The sequence below is a fragment of the Bison bison genome, unplaced genomic scaffold (genome assembly GCF_000754665.1).
Source record: "Bison bison bison isolate TAMUID 2011002044 unplaced genomic scaffold, Bison_UMD1.0 scf7180017864519, whole genome shotgun sequence".
In the NCBI taxonomy this organism is placed as follows: Eukaryota; Metazoa; Chordata; class Mammalia; order Artiodactyla; family Bovidae; genus Bison; species Bison bison.
In genome coordinates this window covers 489,106-513,761 of record NW_011495072.1, presented here as the reverse complement: position 1 = coordinate 513,761, position 24,656 = coordinate 489,106, and the positions used below count along the sequence as shown (strand labels likewise).

Genomic DNA, 24,656 nt, shown 5'->3' with positions numbered 1-24,656 from the left:
TCATGATTTTTTTTTTTTCCATCTTCTCCTACCTCCTTCCTCAGCAGTTAGTGTGAGTGGGCTTTCCTGGTGGCTCAGACAGTAAAGAATACACCTGCAATGCGGGAAACCTGGGTTCGATCCCTGGGTCGGGTAAATCCCCTGGAGGAGGGCATAGCAACTCACTCCAGTGTTCTCGCCTGGAGAATCCCCACGGACAGAGGAGTTTGACAGGCTACAGTCCATGGGGTCACAAAGAGTCCAACAAGACTGAGTGACTAAGCACACAGCACAATGACAAAAATATTAAAGTTTATCCTAAATATACAAAATAATCAATGAGATTTGTTTAAGTGGGTCTCAAGACTGGCTGATAATAATAAAAAAGAATACTTTACCTAAGAAACTATTATTCAGAGGGAAAAAAGGAAAAGCAGTTATATCAAGATAGAGTACATCCTTGAAGAAAATCCAAGTGAAAAGAAGAACTCAGAACATGTCTGAGAGATAGAAATGAGACTTTGATGGGGGCAAAACACCAAGGTCAACTGGCCAAATGGAGTAATATGAAAGTTCGTTATAGATCACAAAAGTGTCAGACAAGATAAGAGTACTGAAAGGGGTTCAAATCTCCTTCGGCTAAAAGCAGGATATCTTAACAGTTCCTGATCTGCTTTACCATTCATTTCATCTCCCACAGAATAAACGCTATGGATAACCAGAGGAAGATGCTTCCCTTGTAGCTCAGTCGGTAAAGAATCTGCCTGCAGCGCAGGAGACCCCGGTTCAATCCCTGGGCCAGGAAGACCCCCTGGAGAAGGAAATGGTAACCCACTTCAGTATCCTTGCCTGGAGAAGCTCATGGTCACAGAACCCTGGTGGGCTGCAGTCCACGGGGTTGCAAAGAGTTGGGCACAACTGAGCGACTAACACTAACCAGAGGAAACTGCCACCCAGAACCTAACATATCCCCAGATTGTGACATGACCAATAACTTGGAAGAAAGCAACCTATCATTTTATAGTATGCAAAGCCCAGGACAAAGAAGCTGGGTAATTACAAATCACCTTGATGAGAAAGAAAATGAAGAAACCAGCAAGAATGCACAGATAAATTCAACTTTAAGGAAGACTAGTACAAAGCAAAGGCAAATGCAGGATGACAGTACAGACATAAAATTTATCCCCAAAACTAAAAAGCCCAGAGAGAGTTGAAGGGCCTTTCCAAAAGGTTTAAGTTTTTTCAAAGAAAGAAGAAACAGGTCACAGCTCAGGGCCAACACAACAATGGATGAAAACATTTCTCAAAACCATTTTTGCTTTTGTTTCCCTATAAAGGGAAAATAACCTGAGAACTAAGACGATCAGAGCAAGGCTAAAGCACAACGGAAATGGGTTCAAAGTTCATAAGAAGCAAACATATTCTTAAGATAGGTCTCCCAGTTCATCTCAGTAAAAATACTTTTCATAGTTGTGTATTCATGCTGATTTCTTCAAGTAATCTCTCATCTCATGAAAATAATTTGCAATTACCCAGCCTTCTTTGACCTCAGTATTTGTAAACTTAAAAATGTTATAGTTGCTTTCTTCCAAATTTTCCAGTCACTTAGCTTTACATCAACAAATGTAAAGAATACTTTCCACTCCTCAGCATTCCATCTTCCTCAGCAGTGTCAGAGGCACCTAACTACTTAACTTTTGCGATAATACAAACTTCCTTGGTCTCCTCCCGCACTGTCTTCCTGGCTATCCAGTTGCTTCAGCACTCTCTGATGAAAAGACTATTTCTTCCCTCAATGTTGGCACCTTTGTCAAAATCCATTCATCATAAATTAAGGGTTTATTTCTGGTTCTCAGTTCTATGCCACAGATATGTCTATCTATGGCAAATGTCTATGCCAATCCACATTGATTTATAGTATGTTTTGAAATCAGGACTTCCCTGGTGGCTCAGATGGTAAAGCATCTGGCTACAATGCGGAAGACCTGGGTTTGATCCCTGGGTGGGGAGAAACCCTGGAGAAGGAAATGGCAACCCACTCCAGTACTCTTGCCTGGAAAATCCCATGGACGGAGGAACCTGGTAGGCTATAGTCCATGGGGTTGCAAAGAGTCGGACATGACTGAGCGACTTCACTTTCTTTCCTTCTTTGAAATCAGGAAATATAGCACTTCATTTTTCTTTTTCAACATTGTTTTGACAATCCTGGGTCCACATAAATTTTGCTTGTCAATTTCTGCAAAAAAGCCAGCTGGTATTTTCTTAGGATTATACTGACTCTGTAGGTCAGTTTGGGGGAGTACTGCCACTATACCAGTATTAAGTTTTTAGAGCCATGAACATGGATGTTTTTCCATTTATTTGGTTTTCTGGAACTTCCTGTGACAATATTTTTTAGTTTTCAGGGCCCATAACATTTTAAATTATATTAAAAATACATTTTCTAATTGTTTGCTCTGGCGCACAGAAGTACAATTGACTGTGTGTGTGTATGTATCTAGTGACCTTTCTAAATTTACTTCAACAACAACAACAACAACAACAACAAAATCACTGTGATAATAAATAAGAAATTACGAATTAATGACATTTAATTATGGATTAACACTGGCTTCTTTCCTTAATCCATGTCAGATGGTTGTGTACCTTATATGGTATTCCGAGATATCTTGAATGAAGAATGATCCCGTAAATGTAAAGTGGATGCATAACTCCCTCACACACATGTTTTTCAGTTTATTACAAAATAGCATATACAATTATATCAAGTTACACATGATACCCTCTACTTTTAACTAAACCGTCTCTCATAAAATGGACAAATGCCTTAAAAAAGTCCCTACAAAATAAAGCAAAAATAAATTGGCACAGCTGACATTTCTATTCCTATACAAGCCCTTTTTCACTAACCATAATAGGTTTAAAAAAAACCCCAACTAATCCGATTTGGAAAACAACACCGTCAAATAGGAAATGATCACAAAAGACTATGAGAAATACAGACGTATTATAGCTATTATTAACTATTAACCTAAGTGTTACACTTTAAGGTACTATGTCAAAGAAAACCAGTAGTGTGGTTTAACATTTCTAAGTATAATACATATATTGGGGATAAATGTACACACACAACCAAAAAAGTGTGCCTCCCGGCACTACAGCGAGAGAGTGCCAGCAGACACCGGAAGCCAGTTAGGAAGCCACAGTTCAGGCAAGAGATTAGAAGGCTGTAGTGGATGTGGAGAGGAATGGAGACATGTTTTAGAGATGTTAAAGAATATGGATCAACAGGAGTTGGTAATTAATTAGATATGGGGGTAAAAGTCTGTGCTGACTGAAACAGCAAACACTGGAGGAGGAACAGATTTTTGGAGGAAAGATTGAATTGTTATAGACATATCAGGCTATGTAGGTGAATTGTTATAGACATATCAGGCTTGTAAGAAAACTGAGAGGGAGAGAATAATTCTACTCCTAATGGCAACCCACTCCAGTACTCTTGCCTGGAAAATCCCACGGATGGAGGGAGCCTGGTGGGCTGCCGTCTGTGGGGTCGCACTGAGTCGGACACGACTGAAGCGACTTAGCAGCAACAAGCATATACTCAATAAAATGTTATACACATGTAACAAAAGACACATACACAATCTTTATGACAGCATTGGCTCTAACTGCCAAAAAGCGGGCATCCCACACAGCAAAATAGGTAAAATGCAGTATATTCATGCACTGGATCACTGACAAACTACTGCTATATGCAACAACATGAATTTATCTCACCAACATGAAGTGAGCAAAAGAAACTAATCATAAGATGAAAAATAATACATACCACGATTCTATGTATATAAGTTAAAAAACAGGCATAATCTCTAGTGTTCAGTCAGAATAGTATTTACTTTGGCGGAAAGAGGGAGGAGAAATAGTGATTGAAAGGGGATATCCAGGAAGCTCTATGGAGCTGCTAACACTCTACTTCTTGACAAGGTTCAGAGTGACATCAATGTGTTTGCTAGAGTGACATCAATGTGTTTGCTAGAGTTATTCATCAAGTTGCAGACTTTTGACTGTACATTTTCCCATGTGTTATAGCAAATGAATACTATATGACTCCACTTATATGAGGTTTCTAGAGCAATCAAATTCATAGAGACAGAAAGTAGAAAGATGGGTTCCAGGGGCCAGGGAGAGAAGGAAATTCTAGTTGTTTAATGGGTATGCAGTTTCAGTTTTTCAAGATGAAAACAGTTCTGGAGACTGGTTGCATAATAATGCGCATCTATGCAACACTACTAAAATATCCCACACGTAAGTTGGTTCAGATGGTAGACTTTATGTTATGTGTATTTTACCATACTTGTAAGAGACTTCCCTGGTGGTACAGTGGATAAGAATCCTCCTGCCAAAGCAGGGACATGAGTTTGATCCCTGGGCTGGAAAGATTCCACATGCCACAGACCAAGCAAACCCATGCACCACAGTTACTGAGCCTGAGCCGCAACTAATGAGTCTGTGAGTCACAACTATCAGAGCCCGTGAGCCTAGGGCCTGTGCGCCGCACCAAGAGAAACCACTGCAGAAAGAACCCCAACCACCGCAGCAGAGCAGTCTCCGCTTACTGCAACCAGAGAAAGCCCGAGTGTGGCAACAAAGACTCAGAGAAACCAAAAGAAATTAAACCAACCAACCCTTCAACAGTTTTCTATTCCTCTTGGGATAAAGTAAAAAATTGCAACACAGCCTAAAAAGTACTGACCCACATTTTCATCTCTGCTATATACCATTCTCCCCCTTACTCTCTAAACTCAAGCATTCCAAGGTTGCTGTCGTTTTTTTAAATATCACTTTCAGTTTTCATATATGTTCCTAGCCTGAACTGGTCTTCCATTCCATGTCCCTCTTTGTTTAATATCTGCTCATGCTTTATCCTCAGCTTAAACATCATTTCTTCAGAGAAGTATTCCCTGACCAACCTAGACTGGGTTGATCTTCTCATTTATGCTCTCTCAGCATCTTGATCCTTTCCCCAAGAATTATTATTGAATAATTCTTGTGTTATTATTTAATGTCTGTTTTCACCACGACACAATACACAGGGGCTGACTTACCTTGCTGCTTGCACCAGACAGAATGCAGGAACTTCTTGTTCTGCCTGCTATATACTTCCTGTTGTTCAGTCGCTAAGTCATGTCTGACTCTTTATGACCTCATGCACCGCAGCATGCCAGGCTTCTCTGTAAATCACTATCTCCTACTCATGTCCACTGAGTCAGTAATGCCATCCAGACATCTCATCCTCTGTTGCCCCGCTTCTCCTCTTGCCCCCCTCTCATCAGGTGGGTGAAGTATTGGTGCTTCCCCATCAGTCCTTCCAACGAATATTCAGGACTGTTTTCCTTTAGGATTGACTGGCTTGATCTCCTTGCAGTCCAAGGGACTCTCAAGAGTCTTCTCCAACACCACAGTTGAAAGCATCAATTCTTCAGCACTCAGCCTTCTTTATGGTCCAACTCTCACATCCATACATGACCACTAGAAAAACCATAGCTTTGACTAGATGGATCTCTGTTGGCAAAGTGATGTCTCTGCTTTGTAATACACTGTCTAGATTTGTCATAGGTATTTTTCCAAGGAGCAAGTATCTTTTAATTTTGTAACTGTAGTCACCATTCGCATTGATTTTGGAGCCCAAGAAAATGAAATATGACACTTTCTCCACATTTCCCCATCCATTTGCCATGAAGTGACAGGACTGGATGCCATGATCTTAGTTTTTTGAATGTTGAGTTTTAAGCCAGTTTTTCATTGTCCTCTTTCACTTTAATCAAGAGGCTCTTTAGTTCCTCTTCACTTTCTGCCATCAAAGTGGTATCATCTGCATATCTGAGGTTATTGATATTTCTCCTGGCAATCTTGATTCTGGGATTTCATATGATGTACTCTGCATATAAGTTAAATAAAGCAGGGTGACAATATACAGCCTTGATGTACTCCTTTCCCAATTCTGAATCAGTTTGTTTCATGTCTGGTTCTAACTGTTGTTTCTTCTCCTGCATACAGGTTTCTCTGGAGGCAGGTAAGGTGGTCTGGTATTCCCATTTCCTTGAGAATTTTCCAGTTTGTTGTGACCCACACAGTCAAAGGCTTTAGCTTAGTCAGTGAAGCACATTTCTTTTTTTTTTGAATTGCCTTTTTTTTTCTGATCTAGCATTCGTTGGCATTTGATGTCTGGTTCCTCTGCCTTTTCTAAACCCAGCTTGTACATCTGGAAGGTCACATACTGCTCACATACTGCTGATTTCTAGCTTGAAGGATTTTGAGCATAATTTGCTGGTATGTGAAATGAGTGCATGAAGCTGACATAGGATGAGGCCCAGGAGCTGAGGGCACCCCAGCTTCACCACTGCAGTGGCCACCCTGGAGCCGCTGTCTGTCACGGAGCCTGTCTGCCAACCAGGGGCCAAGGGTACCCCAAGCTTTCCGCTGCTGTGGTCACCCTGGGGCCAATCTGCCACCACCCCTGGCTCCACACATGTAACTGGGGGCACTGGTCACTGCCCAACTCCCACCTCCGTCTCTGGGCTCATCTTTCTGAAGCTGCTTCCCAAGCCAGCAATGCCTCTTCAGGCAGCCACAACCATGTCATCCCGTGGTGGCCATCTCTGCTCCAGAAACATGTGCTCCTCCTCGCATCGCCGCGCGCCAGGGCCCTGGCCGCAGCCCGCAGTCCCAACCACTGGCTGCGGCGTCCAGCGGCCTAGCCCCGCAGAGACTCCGCTCCAGCCACCCCTCAGCAGTGGGCATCCTGCGCCAGCAGCACCACGGCCGCTGCTGAGGTATTTGAAGCCCGGTATATACTAGGTGTTTAATAATTATTTGCTGAATGAGTATTTGAAGCAGCTATCCCACATGAGTTTGGGATTTCTGATCCAGATGAACTACAGTCTGGTGACAACATTCAAAAAAGAAACTGCATCACTGAAGGAACTTTGAGGAATCATAGAAGAAAGGTATCAGAAAACTAACCTGTGTAAATAGCATTTCATTGTTTATAAACTGATAAACAAGGGCTGTGGAAGTTATGAGTTCCTTAGGGTCCTATTAATCCTTAGCAAATGTCAGAAATAATTACTAAAGGAATAACGTGTAGACACTTAAATCATGGGATTCCTACACAGGTTCACTATGTGCAGAAGGATGAGTAATGCTCTCCATCCCGAGATGTCTTCATCTTGATCCCTGGGACCTGTGAATACGTTAGGTTACATGACAAGAGGGAATTAAGGTTGGTAATTAGCTGACCTTAAAATAAAGAGATTACCTTGGATTATGTGGGTGAAAGTGATTATCGCTCAGTCATTACCAACTTTTTGCCACCCTATGGACTGTAGCCCACCAGGCTCCTCTGCCCAAGGACTTCTCCAGGCTGGAATACTGGAGTGGGTTGCCATTCCCTTCTCCAGGGTAACTTCCCCACCCAGGAATCGAACTCAGGTCTCCTGCATTACAGGCAGATCCTTTACTGTCTGAGCCACCATGGAAGCCCACATGTAAGATTACATGTGGGTGGGCCCAACGTGATCACGGGGTCTTAAGTGTAGAAGAGAGGTAGAAGATGAGAGTCACAGAAAGCTCTGAAAAAAGCTCACTACTGATTCTGAAGAGGAAGGGGCCATGAGCTAATGAATGCAGGCAGTCTCTGCTAAGTCACTTCAGTCGTGTCCGACTCTGTGCGACCCCATAGACGGCAGCCCACCAAGCTCCCCCGTCCCTGGGACTCTCCAGGCAAGAACACTGGAGTGGGTTGCCATTTCCTTCTCCAATGCATGAAAATGAAAAGTGAAAGTGAAGTCGCTCAGTTGTGTCCAACTCTTAGCGACCCCATGGACTGTAGCCTACCAGGCTCCTCTGCCCATGGGATTTTCCAGGCAAGAGTATTGGAGTGGGGTGCCATTGCCCTCTCCGAGGCAGTCTCTAGAAGCTAGAAAAAAACAAGGAAATGGATTCTCCGTCAGACCTTCCATAAGGAATGCAGTTTTGCCCAACACCTTGATTTTAGCCCAGTGAGACCCATTTAGGACTTCTTACTCCCAGAACTGTAAGGTAATAAATCTATGTTCTTTTATGTCACCTGGTTTGAGATAACTGATCACAGGGGCAACAAGAAAATAACATACTATGGTTAAGCCATAAAGACTTCTTCTCCTTCCCAGCAAATCAGGAACAAAGTAAATACAATATATATATATTTTTTTAATCAAAGAACTTGATTGGCTTTTACGACATAAGACAAAGAAATATGTACAATACTAAATGCAAAGTCAGTAAAATAAATTAGTAAACTATGAAATGCCCACTCCACTCCCCAGAAGTGTTGAGTAATGGAGTAAGGTCAACCATCTTAGAAGGTTTTTAGGAATACACAACAAGGGTCTGTTCATTCACACTCTTTGATATTTGATGCTTTTATCAATAACCTACATCAGTATTCTTAACTTTGGGTCTATGGACCACACTTGAGGCTTCAAGAGGCATCTGAACATCCTAATTCTTACTGAAAACTCGGTGTATATATACATAAATAAGTACTTTTCATCAGAAAGGTCCACAGCTTTCATTAAAGTCTTGAATCCACAACCACAGAAGGTTAAGAACCACTTATGTGAAGATACAGAAAGTATGCTCATCACATTCATGGCTGACACACAGCTGCTACGAAGAGTAAAGATCAGGATTCAAAAAGTATCATGAAAGGCTGATGACCAGCCTAAATCCAGAAAAGATAAAATCACTCGATTTAGGGCGACCTCATGAAAAAGTCCTAGAAAGTCTAATCAGCAGTAATCTCAGTATGAGTCAGTGGTTAAGGCTACCAAAATAACCTTATATGACTCTAGGCATGTGTTCAGAATGATGAGGAAGAAAGTTGTCCTCTCTTCTGTACTGGTGAAACCAAACTGCAGTGCTGTCCAATTTTGCTTTCTCTTTGCATTAATTTCTTCTGGCTGCCATATCAAATGACTACAAACCTTGTGGCTTACGTCAGTTCAGTTCAGTCGCTTAGATGCGTCCAACTCTTTGCAACCCCGTGGACTGCAGCACACCAGGCCTCCCTGTCCATCACCAACTCCAAGAATTTACTCAAACTCATGTCCATTGAGTCGGTGATGCCATCCAACCATCTCATCCTCTGTCATTCCCTTCTCCTCCTGCCTTCAATCTTTCCCAGCATCAGGGGCTTTTCACATGAATCAGTTCTTCACATGAGGTGGCCAAAGTATTGGAGTTTCAGCTTCTGCATCAGTCCTTGCAATGAATATTCAGGACTGATTTCCTTTACAATGGACTGGTTGGATCTCCTTGCAGTCCAAGGGACTCTCAAAGGTCTTCTCCAACACCACAGTTCAAAAGCATCAATTCTTTGGCACTCAGCTTTCTTTATAGTCCAACTCTCACATCCATACATGACTACTGGAAAAATCATAGCTTTGACTATACAGACCTTTGTTGGCAAAGTAATGTCTCTGCTTTTTAATATGTTATCTATGTTGGTCATAACTTTTTTCCCAAGGAGTAAGTGTCTTTTAATTTCATGGCTGCAGTAACCGTCTGCAGTGATTTTGGAGCCCCCCAAAATAAAGTCTGTCACTGTTTCCACATCTACTTGCCATGAAGTGATGGGACCAGATGCCATGATCTTTGTTTTCTGAATGTTGAGTTTTAAGCCAACTTTTTCACTCTCCTCTTTTATTTTCATCAAGAGGCTCTTTAGTTCTTTGCTTTCTGCCATAAGGGTGGTATTATCTGCACATCTGAGGTTATTGATATTTCTCCTGGCAATCTTGATTCCAGCTTGTGCTTCATCCAGCCTGACATTTCTCATGATGTACTCTGCATAAAAGTTAAATAAGCAGGGTGACAATATACAGCCTGACGCACTCCTTTCCCTGTTTGGAACCAGTGTGTTGTTCCATGTTCAGCTGTAACTGTTGCTTCTTGACCTGCATACAGATTTCTCAAGAGGCAGGTCAGGTGGTCTGGTATTCCCACCTCTTTCAGAATTTTCCAGAGTTTGTTTTGATCCACACAGTCAAAGGCTTTGGCATAGTCAATAAAGCAGAAATAGATGTTTTGCTGGAACTCTCTTGCTTTTTCAATGATCTAACAGATGTTGGCAGTTTGATGTCTGGTTCCTTTGCCTTTTCAAAATCCAGCTTGAACATCTGGAAGTTCATGGTTCATGTACTGCTGAAGCCTGGCTTGGAGAATTTTGAGCATTACTTTACTAGCATGTGAAATGAGTGCAACTGTGCAGTAGTTTGAGCATTCTTTGGCATTGCCTTTCTTTGGGATTGGGATGAAAACTGACCTTTTCCAGTCCTGTGGCCACTGCTGAGTTTTCCAAGTTTGCTGGCATATTGAGTGCAGCACTTTCACAGCATCATCTTTCAGGATTTGAAATAGCTCAACTGGAGTTCTATCACCTCCACTAACTTTGTTCATAATGATGCTTTCTAAGGCCCACTTGACTTTGCATTCCAGGATGTCTGGCTCTAGGTGAGTGATCACACCATCATGATTATCTGGGTTGTGAAGATCTTTTTTGTACAGTTCTTCTGTGTATTCTTGCCACCTCTTCTTAATATCTTTTTCTGTTAGGTGCGTATCATTTCTGTCCTTTTTTGAGCCCATGTTTTCATGAAATGTTCCCCTGGTATCTCTAATTTTCTTGAAAAGATCTTTAGTCTTTCCCATTCTATATTTTTCCTCTATTTCTCTGCACTGATCACTGAGGAGGGCTTTCTTATCTCTCCTTGCTATTCTTTGGAACTCTGCATTCAAATGGGTGTATCTTTCCTTTTCTCCTTTGCTTTTCACTTCTCTTCTTTTCTCAGCTATTTGTAACGCCTCCTCAGACAGCCATTTTGCTTTTTTGCAGTTTTTCTTGAGGATGGTCATGATCCCTGTCTCTTGTACAATGTCACGGACCTCCATTCATAGTTCTTCAGTCACTCTATCAGATCTAATTCTTTGAATCTATTTCTCACTTCCACTCTATAATCATAAGGGATTTGATTTAGGTCATACATGAATGGTCTAGTGGTTTCCCCTACTTTCTTCAACTTAAGTCTGAACTTGGCAATAAAGAGTTCATGATCTGAGCCACAGTCAGCTCCTGGTCTTGTTTTTGCTGACTGTATAGAGCTTCTCCATCTTCGGCTGCAAAGAATATAATCAGTCTCATTTCGGTACTGACCTCTGTCCATGTGTGGCTTAAAACAACATAAATGTATTTCCTCCTAATTCAGGAGGGCAGAAGTCAAGATCAAGGTGTCGGTACAGTTGGCTCCTTCTGGAGACTCCAAGGGAAAAACAGTCCTATGCTTCTCTCCTAGCCTCCAGTGGTTGCCAGCAATCCTTGGCACTCCCTAGCTGTGGCAGCATAACTCCTATTTCAACTTCTATCTTCCCATGGCCTTTATCTTTGTGTGTTTCTCTGTATTCTCTCTTCTCCTTATAAGTCACTGGATTTAGGGTCCACCATAAACTAGTATCGGAGAAGGCAATGGCACCCCACTCCAGTACTCTTGCCTGGAGAATCCCAGGGATGGGGGAGCCTGGTGGGCTGCCGTCTATGGAGTTGCACAGATTCGGACACGACTGAAGTGACTTAGCAGTAGCAGCAGCTGCAGTAGCAGCAGCAGTAAACTAGTATGATCTTATCTTGATCCTTAACTACTTACATCTGCAAAGATCTTATTTGCAAATAAGATCACATTCTGAAGTGCCAGGTGGACATGAATTTTTGTGGGACTTTACTGAACTCACTGTATCCTTTAAGTGGAATGCCACATTCTGTGGTTTAAAATACTATATTCTTAAGAACAGAAATAAGAACATGAAGTCTAAGCGTTAGAGGACTTGAATCAGACGAGGAAATTAACTGTCTACAAATTTTGAACCAATTTTTCTTCTGCAGATGAAAAAAAGACTTTCTAACATTCTGGTTTCCAGAGATGAATGTGGTAGATTTCCATCACTCATTTGTTCAAGTGTGAGCTGTAAAACCACTGGACAGGAATGCTGAGGCCTCAGATGAGTGGCTAGACTTGATGATTACAGATGACCATTAAGTTCTTAGATTCTACAATTCCTTCCCCATGTCTCCATCTCCATGGCCCTTTTAACTGGCCATTATACAGAATCAAGGAGAAGGCAATGGCAACCCATGCCAGTAGTCTTGCCTGGAAAATCCCATGGACCAAGCAGCCTGGTAGGGTGTAGTCCATGGGGTCACGAAGAGTAGGACACAACTGAGCGATTTCACTTTCATGCATTGGAGAAGGAAATGGGAACCCACTCCCGTGTTCTTGCCTGGAGAATCCCAGGGACAGAGGAGCCTGGTGGGCTGCCGTCTATGGGGTCACACAGAGTCGGACACGACTGAAGCGACTTAGCAGCAGCAGCATACAAAATCAAAGAATCATAAAGCTCTATTAATACAGCAAACACCATGTGAAGAGCAAGAGGTAGAGGTGAGTGGGATACCAGCAAGAAGGCACACATTGTAAAGAAAACATAGAGGCCCTAGGAATGAGAGTATCAAAATACAGGTAGCTTCAGCATGGTGAGCAAGGGAGAGATGAATGGCCTGAGGGAGGGAAAGGCTGGGACCAGACCAATCAGGAGGTGCCTTGTATACTACAGTAAGGAGTTCAGATTTCCAGCTAAGGATTAGAAGAAGCCACTGAGGGGTAATTTAAGCAAGCAGTGACAAGACTGGGTGAAGTTTCAAGATCACTGTGGCTACTGGGGAGAAACGACTGACAGAAGTTAAGAAGCAGGAAGACCAGAGAGATGGCAACTGTCTGTACTAAGATGACAGGAGTGAAAATGGCAAACAACAGATAAATATGATACACACTGACAGTAAAATGTGAAGGGTAAATCAGAAGTGGAATGTGAGAAAAAGAAGCTAGGATGACTCTTAAATTTGTTTAAATAACAAGAGTGGACCGCGATGTCATTTGCTGAGATGGGGAAGACTAGAAAACAGGTATTAGTCACTCAGTTGTGTCCAACTCTTTGCAACCCCATGGACTGCAGCCCACTAGGCTCCTCTGTCCATGGAATTCTCCAGGCAAGAATACTAGAGTGGGTAGTCATTCCCTTCTCCAGGGGATCTTTCCAACCCAGGGATTGAACCTGGGTCTCCTGCATTGCAGGCAGATTCTTCGCCATTTGAGCCACCAGGGAAGCCCTGAAAACAGTAGTAGTAGACAAAAAAAAAAAAAAATATATATATATATATGGATACACACATACACATCAAAAGCTCCATTTATCAATCTGGAGATGTTCTTGGGAAATTTAAGTTAAAAATACCAAGTAGGCAGTTGAATATATGAATCCAGAGCTCAGAGAAGACTAGGCTAAAAGTAAAGACATAGGAAGAAGTGACAGGAGAAATGGAAAGAGGAAAAGCTTACTGTAAACCAAAATGTCAAAAAAGGAAGAAACAATTATTGGAGGACACATCTTGCTAATGGACCTGCAAAATGAATCAAGAGAGAGCACAGATGCTCAGAGACATGTTTTACAACTATGGCGGCTCAATGTTTAGATGCTGAGTGTCGTTCCAGGGGAAGGAGCTTTGGGGAGGCTGCTCTCACTGCTCCCAGTGCGGCCGCCTCTACAATGGCTCTCGCCTTGCTACAAAACAAACGCTGAATGCTATTTTTGATTCTGGCCTTTTTTCTGCTAAAAGCAAAAATCCTCTTGAGGTTTCGTTTGGTTATCAAAAATAGGTACTAATGTAGGTCTTTCATAAAAGCAAAATGGCATAAGATGAACTTTCGAAAAGTGGAGATTACCCATAGTTAAGTCTTCATGCTTTAAATACAGACTGATTTTAAATAGGGAAAACCAAAATAAAATAAAAGCATTAATATCATCATAATAAAAATATCATAGAAAAGTCCTGTCCCTTTCTAGGATTCATTAACTGCTCAAAATGATGCCACAATGATGCCACACATATACCCTGAGAAAACCATAACTGAAAAAAGACACATGTATCCCAGTGTTCATTGCAGCAGGACATGGAAGCAACCCAGATGTCCACTGACAGATGAATGGATAAAGTTGTGGTACATATATACAATGGAATATTACTCAGCAATAAAAAGGAACATATTTGAGTCAGTTCTAATGAGGTAGATGAACCTAGAGCTTATGATACAGAGTAAAGTAAGTCAAAAAGAGAAGAACAAGTGTTGTATGTTAACACATATATATGGAATCTAGCAAGATGGCACTGATGAACCTATTTGCAGGGCAGCAATGGAGACTCAGACATAGAGAACAGACTTCTGGACACAGGGCAAAGGAGAGGGTGAGACAAATGGAGAGAGTAGTATGGAAGAATACACATTACCGTATGTAAAAGAGATAGCCAGTGGGAATTTGCTGCATGACTCAGGGAGCTCAAACCCAATTAAGAGCGGGATGGGGTGGGAGGTGGTAGGGAGGTTCAATAGGGAGGGGACGTGTGTATACCCATGGCTGATTCATGCTGATGTATGGCAGACACCAACACAATACTGTAAAGCAATTATCCTTCAATTAAAAATAAACAAAAACGATGCCACATTTTAGCTTGATTCCTGTTAAGACAAGAATACTTGGTCTTAACTCTCTTCTTATTGGGGAAAAACATGCACTTTTCAGCATATTTCTAGTCATCTCTCAGTTTTCTACTCATTCTAACCATGGTTTGGAATTAACTCAATTTTTCTTAAAGCTAGGGAATAAACTTTACAAAAAAAAAAAATCAACTTTAGACACTTACTTGTTCCCTTTAGAGTATGACTTTCCCTCTGTGAAGAAGGTTTTGTATTAAAAATAACTTCAAAAAAATGAGAAAAAAGAAAATGAGAAATGTTACCCATGACCCAACAGATACAACACAGCCATTTTTATTTTTGCATATTACTTTGAGTCCCTGTCCACTGTAAAGATATTACTTTTGTAGGATATACCTAACTTTCACATGATCCCCTTTAATGGCTGTGTAACATTCCACGAAGTAGATCATTCATAATTTACTAAACTCACTTTAGAAGTGGTACAAGACATGCTGGAAGTATGAGCTCTGTAGTCAGACAGACCTACATCAAATCCAAACTCTGCTGAATCACCACAGGATTCAGCTGGTGGATTACCTCACTCACTTTAATTTGTCCATCACTAATTACCAGTACCACCCTCCTATGTTCCAGGCTCAACACTGAGCACTGAGTATACAAAAGTGGACACCAGGATCTCTGCCTTCAGAAGCAAATAAGATAGATACACAATTTCCAACCATATTAAGTGCTATAAAGAAAAAATAAAAAACACTAAGAGACTGGAGTGCCTTGAATTCCCATCCACAGAATGAGGATATTGTACCACCTAGAGCTGTTATAAGAATTCAATGATACTCCATGTACAATACTTGGCACCATTCTTGGCAGAGAGTATGTACCCAGTATATGTTAACTGTATCACTGTTTGGGATAAAGAGAGATCACCAAAGCAGGAAATATCATCCTCTCAGTACACACTTTCTTCTTTTCTCTATCAATATAAATCTTATACTTTTTCAGGTTTGAGTTTACTGCTAGAAGTTTGATGTGGGTCTACTTTTTAAAAATTTATTTACTTTATTGAAGGATAATTGCTTTACAGAATTTTGCTATTTTCTGTCAAACGTCAACATGAATCAGCCATAGGTATACATATACCCCCTTCCTTTTGAACCTCCCTCCCCATCCCACCCCCTATGTTGATACAGAGCCCTTGTTTGAGTTTCCTGAGCCATATATCAAATTCCTGTTGGCTACCTATTTTACATATAGTAAAGTAAGTTTCCAACTCAATGGACATGGGTTTGGGTGGACTCCAGGAGTTGGTGATGGACAGGGAGGCCTGGCGTGCTGTGGTTCGTGGGGTCTCAAAGAGTCGGACACGACTGAGCGACTGAACTGAACTGAACTCACTTAAGTTTCCATGTTACTCTCTCCATACATCTCACCCTCTTCTCCCCTCTCCCTCTATCCATAAGTCTATTCTCCATGTCTGTTTCTCCATTGCTGTCCTGTAAATATCTTTAGTACCACTTTCTAGATTCCATATATATGTGTTAGAATATGGTATTTATCTTTCTCTTTCTCACTTCACTCTGTATAACAGATTCTAGGTTCATCCACCTCCTTAGAACTGACTCAAAGGCGTTCTTTTTTATGGCTGAGTAATATTCCATTGTGTATATGTACCACAACTTCTTTATCCATTCATCTGTCAATGGACATCTAGATTGCTTCCATGTTCTACTATTGTAAACAGTGCTACAATGAACAATGGGATACATGTGTCTTTTTCAATTTTGGTTTCCTCAGGGTATATGCCTAGGAGTGGGATTGCTGGGTCATATGGTGATTTTATTCCTAGTTTTTGAAGGAATCTCCATAGTGTCTTCCATAGTGGTTGTATCAATTTACATTCCCACCAACAGTGCAAGAGGGCTCCCTTTTCTCCACACCTTCGCCAGCATTTATTGTTTATAGACTTTTTGATGTTGGCCATTCTGACCAGTGTGAGGTGATATCTCATTGTAGTTTTGATTTGCATTTCTCTAATAATGAGCGATGTTAAGCATCTTCTCATGTGTTTGCTAGCCATCTGTATGTCTTCTTTGGAGAAATGTCTGTTTAGGTCTTTTCCCCACTTTTTGATTGGGTTGTTTGTTTTCCTGGTATTGAGTTGTATGAGCTACTTCTATATTTTGGGAATGAATCCTTTGTCAGTTGTTTCATTTGCTATTATTTTCTCCCATTCTGAGGATTGTCTTTTCACCTTGCTCATAGTTTGATGTGGGTCTATTTTTAGATCCGTTTCTCTCCTCGTCATGTTCAAGTTTCCTTTTACCTTCGTGAACAAACTGAGTATAATAGCTCTTTCAACACTTTTATTTGCAATTCCATCATTTGTCCCACTTCTGGGACTGTTTCTGCTGACTTTTCTGTCTGGTTGTGGGTCATATTTTCTCTACTTGGCTTGTCTGCTCATTTTTTATTGGATGCTGGTATTGGATTTCATGTTTTTGGGAGCTGGACTTTGTTGTAATCCCTTCAGATATTGTTAGGGTTTGTTCACGATTAGGTACTTCAAATAAATCTCATCCTTTTAAGGTTTGCCTCTAAGATTTGGTAGGTGGGTCCAGAACAGGCTTTTCTCCAGGGCCTTACTCCATGCCTCATCCATTAGGTCTTTCTACTTTGATTAGAGAGAATATGAACTATTCCCAGCCTTGTGTGAACTCCAAGAATTCTTCCACCTGCTAATTTCTGACAGGTCTCCATAAAACGAGCAGAACAGTACTTGATCAAAGGCTTGAGTGAACGAACCCCTTGCAGCTCCCTCCTCTCCTGTACCTGAGCTCCTCACGCATTCAAGCCTACTCAAGCTGCCTTCACCTCTCTCAGCTCTGAACTCTGTCTCATCAACTCAGGAAGACCACTAGATTCTTTCTGGGTCCCCCTTCCCTGAGCTTCAGTTTAGAAACTCTCCAGGTGGTAAGCTGAGGCAGTCACAGAACTCTGTTGTTTATTTCCTTCCTCTCAGGGATCATTGTCCTGTGCTGTTTTCTGACCTATTTCTAAAACTGCTGTCTCATAACTGTCAGGTTTTCCAGTCACTTGAGGTAGCAAGGTAAGCCTAGTGTTCCATTATGGCTAGAGGAAGAACTAATCAAGTTTAATTTCAACTTCCTCATTTTCAATGAAACCTCTCTAGACTACAAGTCCAAATAATTTTTCATTTCTCTGATCTTTGTACCATTTACTGATCTAGCATAGTAACAGAGGCCCTACAGTATACTTTGTCTATCAACACCCCACCATCCCCATCCCATCATACAGATTCCAGCAACACCTGCCATTAGTTTCACTACCAGACCAAGCACCACAGGGTTAAATGCAACCACATATTACAGTGGCTTGCTAGTGCCAGGCACAGTTTGAGGTATTTGGTTAAAACAAAGAAGACGCTGTCCCTAAGTTCCAAGAGCTCCCAGTCTGGGACAACTTAGGAATCAACTTCTCACCCATAAATCCATAACACAGTTTTAATGGGAAAAACTAAGGTATAAATGAAACTTTAGAACATGGATTGTGGCTTGTCACAAGTTTTCTTAAAGGGCTAGGGAACAAGCAGTTTAGACTTGGAAGTCATACAGGCTCCTGTAATAACTGCTCACCTCTGTCAGTATACCACAGAGCCACAGACATGTGAATGAATGGACAGGGCTGTATTCCAACAAACTCTGTTTACAATAACATGCAGCCGGTGCCCTTGCTGGTGTCTGCAGACAGCCTGCACCATCCACAGTGGCATGTCCTATTTGTGCCATCCCGACAAGTTCTCTTAGGCAGCAATTGCATACCATATCTTCCACACACACACACCACAGAACTTGCATAATGCAAGCTCAGAGGAGTTTATTAAGGACTTTTTAATTTATTTCATTTGGCATTTGAAGGGATCCCTTTATTTTGTTCAAAACTGCTTCCAACAGTAAAAAAAGCTACACTTACTATGACTTATGGAAAAAAAATCAATGTTTAGTGCATAAAATACTCTAAGGATGATAAAACAAACAAATGATGATCCTGAAAACTTAATTCATTTTGTAAATAAGTCAAGGTTGCTATTTACTTAAAAGAACCAACTCTGAGGATTGGTTCGATTAGGTACTTCGAATAAATCTCATCCTTTTAAGGTTTGCCTCTAAGATTTGGTAGGTGGAAATGCACCCCAGAGGTGTGGACATGGTCCAAAACACTACCAGACTTCTTTGAGAATTATCTACAGAGAGAATTCACAAGCACATTAAAAGACTGCCTCAAAAATAATTTTCAATTGTCAAAATTAAAATCTACTCAGAAAAGACAGACATTTGATAAACTGTATGTATTTTCCAAATGGTTCTATCAAAAAGATAACCTCACAAAACAAATTCTGAAAGTGTTTAAATTTTTCATTGTTGCAAAATATGCATGTATACATAGAAACACATACACGCCCATGTGACTGGCATTAAAAGAACAGTATCCTTAATGGGTATATCTGGCACTTTGTTTAACAAGGTTCGTCTTACTATTTTACAGTTACACCTTGTTCAAGATGGAGGGATCTTACAAGCCATCTAATCTAATGCTCTTTCAAATGAAGGATTTCCCTTTTATAATATTCAAAACAATGCTTTGTAGTTTGTTCATCTCTTAAAACTCATATTCAGAAACGAACATGCGCTAAAAGTGTGTCTGGCCTATAATGAAGTGGGACCTGTGTTACCAGGATACGATGCTCAAATGCATGCAAGATTAGAATGGGCTGGTCAATGAGTGAACAGAGGCTTTGTCCTATAAAATGCAGCTTGAAGCCTTATTTCCCCTCAACTCCTTTCACTGCAGCTAATTTTTTTTTATCCAAATTCAAGACTATACAATAATTTCTATTAACTTTTCTCTTAGTTTCAGCCCACCATTCCATACATTGAGATCCTGAGGGTCCTGCCGTCCAATATTTCAGTTAAATATGTCACGTCTTTATCAAATCACTGGCACAACAAAGACCTTCACAATGTGAGGAACAGCAAGATGAAAACTCTGAGGCAGAAAGTACAGACAACACTTTGCTATAAAGAGAAACAGAAAGATGGAACGGAGGAAGGATGTATATATTTGGTGTGGTGGTTTAAAAATATATACTCAAATTTTATATGCTAATGAATCATCCAAAAAGCAAAGGAAAAGTACAAAATGTAAAAATATTTTCTAAATTGTTAAAATTTAATACAAATACAATTTATCATATATTGCTTGGTTATCTATTTTAGGTCAAAATTTGGTTTTTAGAGGCTCCAGCTCCTTCTGAATTCTCTTTCCTTTCAGGGTCTCTGATTCCAGGATAACACCTACTTTTCTTCTGAATATTTTTGAAATCTCTATATCCAGTAGCCCCTGCCTTTTCATGGCCCTTTTCATCTAAGATCTTGTTTCCACATTGATTGCCTTCACTCTAAAATCAGAATTTTGAAAACCAAGTTTAGGTTTAATGGATTCATCCAACAAAATCACATATATAAAACATAAGAATCTAAGGTTTTTTTTTTAATGTTATGGCATCCCTTTAGTCAACTAGATGACCAAAAAATTTTATTACTTGGTAAAATTGTTCTCCAAGGCTTAAACATCCAATTCTGAAAATTTCTATGCAAAATGACTATTACCAAATTCTTCCCACCAGCATATTTGCATACAAAATGACATCATCAACAACAGGGCCTCTCCCCCAACCCCCACCTCCAGGCTCAAACAAAAAGTTAGTGTGCACACACACAAAGCACATCTACAACGTCTGTTCCACAGTAAATGCTAGCTAGATTTTACATTTGTTTCTAGATCTAAGCTCACCCTTTGAGTAAGTAACAAGAAAGCAACCATGAACAACAACCAGTATCTGTGAATAAATATAAGGCATGTTCCTACAAAAGTTCACTTCAAAAAATAAATTCTTTACAGTTAAAATATGAAATTTGTTATCACCAAATAAATCTCCATTTAAAATGGACTCTAATGATAAAGAATGTATTTTCAAAGTACAACACTTGTTTATGAAATATTTTATAAAGTTTAACATTTTTCAAAATGTACTTCTAAAATACCAAAGCATTTAGGAAGACATTGCCAAATTGCTCTTTAAAGATATAGGACAAATAAATCTTGTCCAGTAATTCATACATGCCTAATTTACAGAAATAATGACTCATTGGAAAAGACTCTGATGCTGGGAGGGATTGGGGGCAGGAGGAAAAGGGGATGACAGAGGATGAGATGGCTGGATGGCATCACCGACTCGATGGACATGAGTTTGAGTGAGCTGCAGGAGTTGGTGATGGACAGGGAGGCCTGGCGTGCTGCAATTCATGGGGTCGCGAAGAGTCGGACATGACTGAACTGAACTGAACTGAATGCAAAATAATTAGAAAGGTTTTTACTTTCACAACCAAGTAAAAGAATTAAAACGAGTTATCATGTTAAGCTCTAGGAAAACTACTTTTGTCTTTATATTCACCAAACACTTGTCCTCAAAATTTTTATTAACTTCCCGTCTATTGACCACAGCTGGTTCTTTTTTTGCCAGTAATTCTGTTTCATAACAATTTTTTTTGTAATTTGAACATCACTTTGTTTAGTGTCAACACTCAGTAAATCTTCAATAAACACATTAAGAATTCTCTTCAACTTAAAATTACAAGCACACAAGAGTCAGAATATATTATTTTTCCTAAAAGCACTAAAATTTGAGACTAAATCGAGAATATCATAATGTGAAATAACCAAATATTCAAATTTTAAGCTACTTTCTTTTTTTAAATTGAGGTATGATAGACATAAGGGCTTCCCTGGTGGCTCAGATGGTAAAGAATCTGCCTGCAACGCAGGAGGCCCATGTTCCATCCCTGGCTGAGGAAGATCCCCTGGAGGAGGAAATGGCAACCCATTCCAGTATTTTTGCCTGGGAAATCTCATTGACAGAGGAGCCTGGTGGGCTACAGTCCATGTGGTTGCAAATATCCAGGCACGACTGAGTGATTAGAGTACACTGACATAATAGATATAAGCCATTTTCTTAAACATGAAAAATTTTAACAGATTTCTATCACCATTCTTGTTTTTTAAAATACATTCCTAGGACTTCCCTGGCTGTCCAGTGGTTGGAACTTTGCATTTCCACTGTGGGGGTGTGGGCCAGATCCCTGTTTGGGGGAACTAAAGATTCTGCATGCTAATGATAGCGCGGCGAAGAAACAAAAACAAAGAAACAAAATATATTCCTAAATTCCTGCTGAGAAAGCACAAAAACTTCTTAGATTTCATGTTAGTCCACTGACTTAGAAATAGTTTATAGGTAAACTGACATAAAAATGCCACTAGACCGTGAGCTTCAGGAAGAAGAGAAAGAATTTGTTTTGCTTATTTCTGGGGCCCATCCCTCTTCCCTAGTATCTTGGATGGTGGCTGGGACCAGCAGGTTTTCAATTAGTATTTGCTGGATCGAAAGAACCTATGTCTGCAGATCCCTTAGTAGAAAGCTAGACCCAAACTACCTGCAGGATTCCACCACCGAAGCCACGAAAAAACCTTGAGCAATCTCATGATGTGTGGATACAAAATGAGCCACTAGAGAACAGAGGAAATGAAGAGAAGATAGACACCCAGGGGAACTGACTGCAGACTCAAGTTTCCAAGACTGCTCCAATGTATTCACATTGATGCCATGTCTGAAACTTCACCAATTTATAGAGATTCATTTAGGTTAACAAATCTCCTCTTGTAAGAACGCAGGCACCATTTAAGCCTCTCAATAACCTTGTATTGTGCTGTGCTTAGTCGCTCAGTCGAGTCCAACCCTTTGCAAATTGCCAGGCTCCTCTGTCCATGGGGATTCTCCAGGCCAGAATACTGGAATAGGTTGTTATGCCCTCCTCCAGGGGATCTTCCCAATCTAGGAATTGAACCCATGTCCCCCATATTGCAGGCAGATTCTTTACCATCTAAGCCACCAGGGAAGCCCCTCAATAAACTTAAGGTATAACTATTTCACCATTCTCTTTTGCAGACAAAATTGAGGCTAAAAGGCCAAATTACTTTCCTAAACTCACACAGTACTTCGCCAGTGACATAAGGCTTATCAACAGCACAACTGAAACCTCCCCACTGACAGAGGAACAAGACCAGCCTTTACCACCCATCAGTATCCAATACCCTTCTATACAAACACCTACAACAAGTTTTCTAAAGATGAGGCCTTTGCTTGGAATGATGAGCAAGAAACAAGTAGTTTCAGAACACAAATCACTTATGAGGCAAGTATCTAAAGTGAGGATCATGGATTCGAGGTGCCTAGAGGAACCTAAAGACAAACCACAGATTTCAAAATACTGCACAGGGCCAGTTCTTGTTCCAGAACAGTTTGCCTCTCCCTCTTCCTCCCCTTCCACGTGACCCTCACAGATCTCAACCCCAGAAAACAGACTACCATTGTCAGTGCCACAGTTTGGAAACATTTTGTGTCCCAAACACAGTGACTGGCACAGAACAAGCAAGCAAATATTTACTGAATGAACCAAAGGCCAAAGTTGTTACTATGGGCAAGGCAGGACCCTAACTGCCTTTTTTTTAACAAAGTGGAGATGAGAAGTGCATACTAAGCAACCGATTATTGATGTAAAAATGAACGTTTGAAAGGAAGGTGTAAACTGAGGAAAGGCTGGTGAAAGCCCTTCCTGATTCTTCTTCCCTAGCTAGATTGCCTCAAAGAAAAAAACAGCTTAGCACGTTCGCAAACACATATCTCAGAAGTGGTGTGATGTTCTAATAGTTTATAGAGTATAAAAACAAACACCTTGTGTAGGTTGCCTAGTTTAGGTCATCTTAACATGAAAAGAAGCTTTAAAAAAAGTCCCCTCTCAGCATTCTCAGGGTGAGAGTAGGTAGAGATGGAGAAGATAGTAGACATTTTTCCAAAAAGTCTGCTGTGGGCCAAAAACAAAACCATACTCCACAGTGTGGGGAAAGTTTCTTTCAAAACACTACCAGAAATTTGTACAAATATATGCTTTATACTAAATTATTAAAGAGCAAATGATAGGAAGACGTAAGATTAAGCCAAATGGCTTCAAAGACAACTCTCAAAAATTTTACCTATTTCCCCTCTGGCAGACTCTCATGACCTGAAGACTTGGCTACAGGTTCCAATTGGTATCGGATTCGTCGTAACGTCAGATGTTCAGGCGTCAAATTACAGTAAAGCTGGTAGGGCACAATAAGAGCCAAAAGCAACACGGAAGATGCCCATTTTCCTCCTCCACTCTCCTTCCACTTGTCACATAAGAAAAATGGCACGTTTTTACGGTAGAAAGGGCCTCATCCTTCTAGATTCAATACAGCGCAGTCTGTGATTTCGGGAAGGAACCTGTGCGGATTCCGAAATACAGGTTGAGACTTCATCCATCATGAACTAGTTTTGCACTCTTCCACCACCTCCTTTGTCTGAGCTGTCCCTGCAAACTCGCAGTTCAATGCCTTCCTGTAAACAAGCTAACTGAACCCAGGGGAAAAAAGCCTTTTTAAAAAGAAGAGAAGAACCCAATAACGCGTCTGGAGCCTCATTCCCAGCAGCGAACAGGCGGGGGAGGACACGACGGGAACCTCGACCCTGGGGCCGCCCGCCGAGCGGCGCATCAATCCGGGCGGGGTGGGGGCGCCGCATCCGCCGCCTCCGTGCCCAGGTTGTGGCTCCTGGGGGATGAGGACCAACCCTGCACCCCTCCGCCTTCCACGGCTCCTCTCTTCCCTGCCAGGCACTCACCTCCATGGATAGGCAGCGGCGCCAGAACCTGGCCGCGGACCTCGGCCTTGGGCGAGTCGAGTCCGTAGCGCCCGCGGTCGATGCGGAATGTAAGCGGGGCGCCGCGGCCGGGCTCCTGCACCGTCACGTTGATGAGCGCAGTGTAGTACTCCTGGCTCGCGTTGTCCGCCCGCGCCGGCCACAGGCTGCAGGTCAGC

At 41.2% G+C, this 24,656-nt stretch overlaps 1 protein-coding gene across 1 annotated transcript in view; it reads right to left on the bottom strand.

Moving 5' to 3' along the window:
- The window catches only part of RNF130 (ring finger protein 130), a 142,807-nt gene extending 118,157 nt beyond the window's left edge, over positions 1 to 24,650 (bottom strand). The window contains exon 1 of the mRNA XM_010830675.1: positions 24,460 to 24,650. The gene's annotated coding sequence lies outside the window, so the exon portion shown is untranslated. The remainder of the gene's footprint in view (positions 1 to 24,459) is intronic.
- Positions 24,651 to 24,656: the final 6 nt, after the last annotated feature.